Here is a 6,752-nt window from a genome sequence, read left to right on the forward strand (position 1 = left end):
AACCCCAACCCCCTTTGCGTATGCCAATGCCTCCTACGACCCTGGAGTACCGAAAAGTATCTGGAAGGAGGGTTATTCGTGGAATTCTTGACCACGGCAATTCAAGGCGCACACTCAAGGCTGCTACATTAACCACGGAAAAGCTGAAGACGATTCGTTGCAGAGATCTGGAACAACCTCTACACAGTCCGCGTGCGGGTTTGCGTATAAACAAAGTTTACATTCCTAGATGTATATCATATATAATACAAGAACTTAGCGTCTCATGATTGGTCGCAATGAACGAGTACGTCACGCATAGAAAAGTACTTGGAGAAATTCAAACTTTTTTTCAATTTTTTCTCGGCTGCTATGCACGTGGTCAGCGCTGACAGTTGTATAACATTAAATTTTAATATAAATTATAACTTACTGCTTCATAAAGTTCGGAGATGTGAATTTTGCCACTTTGAAAAAACTTGTTCATCATATAATTCGCAAATGTATATATATCACTCACCGGTAATGAAATTTCAGGGAATGGAAGAAGTTTTTGGTCATGTTTTTAAAAAAAATGTAGATTTTTCTACTGGGATTTGATTTTTTTTTTTGGTTTAGAAATCATTAATTATTATTTATAAACTTTTTTTAAAAACATGCAATATTCTCTTTCAACCTCTCGGAGAAGAAAAGCGCAGAAAACAGGCAGTAGTATTTTGTCTACATCGAGAAATTCAGAGATTTTTCTATCGTATAAAAGAATTTATTAAAGTGAAGAATTTACTACCGTATTATTATAAAAAATTGTTTCATTAATATACGCCAGATTTCTTCAGTTTCACAGTATCAAGTTACTGTGAGTTATTCGGTACGCAGTTTCTTCAAAAGCTCCGCCCCTTGTGACGTTTTTCTATCTTCTTTACTCGTACCAACCAATCCCTCCGATATAACTAAGAATGTAAGCTTTGTAATTACGCGTCCGGATTTAATCCCCCCTTCCCCCCCCCCTACGACTGCCATTTATTCAGACCACTCAAGTACAAAAGCGATTCGAAGATGATGCAGAAAGAGAGGAGCTTATGCGCAACTGGCTGCCCGCGCACACCTCCTTTTTCTTCGAGAGAGATTAAAAACTGCCAATTTGTTGGGAAAAATTTATTTCAGAATCTGGAGATAGAATAGAAAAATGATGTGTTATTTTCATACCTTTTTATTTGTTCAAAAAATTATTATAAAGTAATTACAGTTCATATTTGGTTCACTCTCCGTATAAGAAATGTAAATGTATAAAAAAATGACAGAAATGTATAGGCATAACCAATAAGCCTTTGAAAAACCCATTGGCAATATTCGACGCAATAAAGTTTTCAATAGAGAAGAAAACTCAAATTGTCGAACAAATTTTCAATTGAGGAAATCCACACACACAAAAAAAAACAGATTTTGGTTTACACGTTGTTATTTCCCTTAGAAATAGAAGAAAAAGCTCGGTTGAAAAAAAAAAACAGTCGATAGTTTGTAAGGAAACAAATTTCCCGTGTTATTTTGCGGTACACACGATGGCGTTATCACCCAATAGTTGGTTGGATGCTCCACGAACTTCCTAGTTTATTTTGCTGCAGCATCATCTCGACTCCGTAGCTGCTTATCTAGCATTAGATACATTCGATCATCGGGTTTCTACTTCCTCTAAATAAATCATCAATGTGCTACACGAAAGAAGAACCATTAAATGAAATAAGAAAAGATAAATATAAAAAGAGAGGATTTCCTTCTCTCTTTTTTCTTCCTACTTGTTAGAAACTTGGAAAAGCTCTCCCTGGTATCTATCCATAGAGTAGAGTCGATATTTCACCGGCTCCATTTCCAGTCTCAAGCACTTTTTTTGCTTCTTTTCTTTTTTTTTATGTTTCGCCTCCTTCAGATACTGTATGTTTTGGATGATCCGAAACCGCTTCAAAAACATGAACTTACCCCACGGGATAAAACATGAATGAAGATTTTGCTGGTATTTATACACGAGATCAACGGGTGAAGTAAGACGACAACCATTTCGAGGCTGAAAACCAATCCCCCCCCCCCTCTAATGGTGTGGATGCGGCGTTCCTCTTGCTTCTTTCTACCTCAGGGTCTAATAAATGAACGGGAATAAATATTTTAGCAAGATGAGGCCTTTAGCATACAGATGTGATTCTCTTTATTTGCCTCGCATTCGTTACTCCTCGCTATCTTAGACATAACTTGTTCTTCTGTGAGACATGAGTAAAGCGTTCAGAAAATGGTGGATTCCGCATCCACTCACATAAATGCGTCTCTATATTTTTAGTGTAACACCGTTTACATCGGAAAGGAGGGGGGCATAACCTCCTTCCAGCGGGCCAAATGCGTACCACCAAGAAGATCCATCTGTCCCTTGAAAGTTCTTCCACTAGAGAAGTATCAATATCTAAGCTGATCATATATGGTCAACTTAGGTGACCATATGAAAGACATGAAAAATATTATCTTTCATAAAAATACGGGATGATACTCGGATACAGTTGATATTCAGATTATTGATACAGCAGTTGATATTCAGATTATTGATAAGCAAATAACGAATTATAAAACATTTATTACATTAAATATTTTATCATATTCATACATCTCAAAATATGAAATAGCAAAACCAAAATTTATTCATACATATAATATAAAGAGAGAACACATGTTAAATCGCAAAATTAAATTTATACGTATTTTCCGGCATTTTACAAAACCCATTCATTTTTTCTCATGTATCGTGTTGTCTTCTTTTTTCAAAAACCAACGGCAATCAATCATCATTGAAGAATCCCACCTGTGTTGATATCCACCCACCGCCACCTCCATAGTTTGAATGGCTTGGTGAAACCATTCTCCATGTTTATCACCGACTGCTTCCAAGTTAATGGGGAAAAAATCAAAATGTATTTTGGGGTTATTTGATATCCACATGATTTTGTACGAACAGAGCTAGCTATCCAGAGTGTCCTGTAAGTGGTAATGCGGCCTATATCTCATCAACCGTTCGTTGTAGAGGTATAGCTTCAATTTAAAAAAAATGCTCAAAAGGCATTTAACAAGTACACTGTACTCGTTTTGAGAGTGAAAATGCAGTGTGTAACAAAATAAAAAAATCTAAATTTTTATACTCTCACCCCCCCCCCCCCCCCGTGCCTAACTTCCAATTAGAATGTTGTTGCCCTGTGTCTTTCCTGATACCAACAAAAAAAGTTTCATGTTTGTAAGTGCAATATTCACAGTTAGTAAAGTTTCCCCCGACTTCTTATCGGTCGTAGGTCCTCGGCTGTACCTCCACTACGATTCCAGGACGAAATAACTGGATTCCCAAAGAAGAAAACAACACTTTAATTTATTATCCAACACCTCCACGAAACCGTCCTGTCTCTTCGGTACAAACTTTCGCACTTCTCTCTCTTTTTCGAATGTCTCGATCGTTCTCTTTTCTTTCTCTCGCGACTCCTGTTTCTCCTCGGCCTTTTTCCAACCTCTTTTCTCCTGAACCTTACACAGTTATATTTGGATTCGAAAGAAGAAGGAAAGAAAGGAGGGAAAGAACAGCATAAATAAGGGTGAAGGACGTTGTTCGTTAGTTCCTGCTGTTCTTTCATAACTTTTCTCCCATTTTTCAATTCAAATATCTTAGCGAATATTGCAGTTAAAAACGTGGAATTTTTTTCTTTTGGCCTCAGGAGATGAAGGGCAACAACTTTCTAATAGGAAGTTACAGGTAAAAGAGGACCGTATTATAATTTGGATTTTTTATTTTGTGACACTGTGTTCACTCTCAAAGCTGGTACAGTGTACTTGTTAAATGCCTTTTGAGCATTTTTAAATTGGAACTATACCTCTACGGCGGAGGAAAAGGCCGCATTACCACTTACGGTACACTCTGTATAGTCTTCAACGAGCTGTTGGTAATTTTCCTGTTTGGGGAGGCACGCGCTCCCTAAAATCCCCTTCATTACAAATGATTGCCTTGCAACGAGTTATTCTCTGATAAGAATCTCTGCGAAAACAGAATTAGTCGATACTCTTTCCTTATTTGAGGAACTACAAATATTTCTTTTAGTTTTGTTTCAATTTCAGCATTTTTTTCTTTTCTTTGAAGTGTGAGAAACCTGAGCCGGATTTGTTCGTTGCTTTTATAATGTTTTTCATCAGTTCCAGGAACTTACGCAGGATCGACTTAAAAGAGGGAACAAAAGGTTTTTTTAGGGTTGCACACAAGGATATTCTTCCAGGCAAAAGTTTTAGTCATTAGCTTTCGAAAAGCATTTAAATTGATTGAAATCTGATAAAATTATTTTCTTCCAATATTTTAATTTCCCTTTAGAGAAATATTTCAAATTTTCCATCATCTTGAAGTTGGTTTTCTGTGGCTCCCGATGCGAATGCGCGAGTCCATCTTTTCCCATTAAAAAGTCTCGCCACAACGACCAACAGGCCCACAAATATTCAACCATTGCACTTCACTCACAATTTGAGATATATAAGTGGCAGCACTGAAAATTCACACACAACACTAAATACGCACTTAGACTGTTATATAGACACACTCACAATTCAGTCCGTAGTAAATTGCCCATGGCGATAGACCAGCGTTGTGCTCGTTTCGAAAGGAAAATATCAGTGTAATTGATTATGATAGAGCCACGAAAATAAATCTAATTTTTAATTTCAAAAACCTAAAGTTTTGTTGAAAATAAGGGGTCATTCAAGTATTACGCCAGTCGAGGGGGGGTTGAGGTTTCGGATTTGCTCACTTTCGATGACAGGGGGGGGGGAGGGGGGTTTGAAGGTTGCTTATACGTCATCAGGCACCCCTTTTTGAAGATGAAATATTCTAAGCTGTTGACGAAGTTTTGCTAACAGGGAGGGGGGGGGGGGGGCACGTGTTTCGCTGACAAGGAGGGAGGGGGTCAAAAACGGCTGAAAATCTGCTTACGTATTACTTGAATGTCCCCTAAGGGGAAAAACAAGATATTTTATTTAAAAAAAAGTTGAACGACCAAAATTACACAGGAATAGCCCGTAAATTACGGGTGATATGGTTACTTTTAATGCACAAGTTCATGGACCGCTAGCGGGAGAAATGTCACATTTCTGGCCCGTGGACTGAAAAGGTTGTGGTGCAACCCCGCCGCGTGCATCCTATAATTCCCTTTTTCTCTCTTCAGAAAAATTCAGAACTTTCCAACTTATTTCAGACAACAGCAAGAACCAGCAAGTTCCTTCTCGCACAAATGGCCGATACTAAGTAACGATTTGTAGCTTATGAATTTTTCTGTGGTCGTAGTTTTACTGTAAGACAACATTTTTAAAGTCGGGACAGTCTCCAGTGAGATGTCCTTTCCCCCCTCCCCCCACCTCTCTCTCTCATCCGGGATTTCCCCCTCAGAACCATGAGGTAATTGAGTTGTCAGGGGAATGTGGAAAAAGTCACGTGAACACAATTTCAAGCATCATCGATTCACTTCTCTCTCGGGCATTCGTCATACTTTTCACGTCCAACACTTTTTTCTTATAACTATTTTTTTTTTCAGAAAAAAAAATTGAAATTTATGTGAGAAAGAGATTTAACATTTTCTAGTCCGGAAAGTTTTTTCCCCTCCAGAATTCCTGCCGAGGTCCCTTCTTAAGGGGGAAAAAAAACTGTGTCTAGAGAACATTCTATTTTTCTTACGAAATTCTTCCTTTTCCCAAGAAAATTATGGTGTAAGTTCGACAATTTTCTCCAAAAAATCAAATTAATTTTCAGAGTCTTGGTGTAAATAATATTTTTCATGTTAAACACGTACTGTGATGGGTAGGTTATATGTGCGGTTAATTATTTATTATGGCTTGGAAAATTCTCAATTGAAATTCGATTAAAGTACAGGGTGTCACATAAATTCGTGAGTGGTGTAGTTTAAAAATTTATAAAAAATTTAAGGAATTGGTATGGATGTGATTTGTAAAATGTTATTTCTAAAAGGGTATTTTTTGTTGTTTTTTGAGACAGGAAAAACGGTTCACATTTTGTCGATAGAGGACACTGCACGAAAACAAAAATCTGGTTATATGCAAATCGGAGTCCTATAATACGCAGGTTGTACGATTAACAGATCATTTCTGCTACTTCATCGCACATCATCTCCGGTCATATCGCCATGCAGCAATTCAGTGCCGATCGAGTTGGGTCAGAAATGAAGGGGCCATCTATCGGGGGTTTGTCCTTAAGTTCGGTTGGGAAAGAACCTGCAATTATTCCCCAGGATCGAACCCGCAGGAACATTCGTGGTATTAGACGAGCATCTCACCACTGCACCAATCTGGTGTTAATTTTTGTTACTACTTTACTGCAGACCAACTCCGATTACATCACCATACGGCAAATTCCAACCGATGGAGTGGGGTGGGAAATGAAAATGCCACCTATCGGTGGTCACCCCACGCTCGGTAGGTAAAGAGCCTGTTTTCGATGTTCTCTCTTCCCCCTTATCGAACCCGTAGATCCTGACGGTAACCTTCATGGGGTAAACGAGCATCTTACCACAGCACCACTCGAACGCTATTTTCCTGTTACTGGAGATTACATGATATTTCCATTGTGATGTTGACATTATTAGAAAAAACTGTATTGGTGAAGTTTTCTAACCTGAACTCTCTCTCTCTCTTGAATCACCGGCTCTTCGAAGCTATTCGAAAGTTTCGGACACAGAACAGATCGAGCTCATTTTTGTGAAGGC

The sequence above is a fragment of the Pholcus phalangioides genome, unplaced genomic scaffold (genome assembly GCF_987345545.1).
Source record: "Pholcus phalangioides strain wild (caught in Gottingen) unplaced genomic scaffold, Ppha-v1.0 ptg000004l_1, whole genome shotgun sequence".
NCBI lineage: Eukaryota > Metazoa > Arthropoda > Arachnida > Araneae > Pholcidae > Pholcus > Pholcus phalangioides.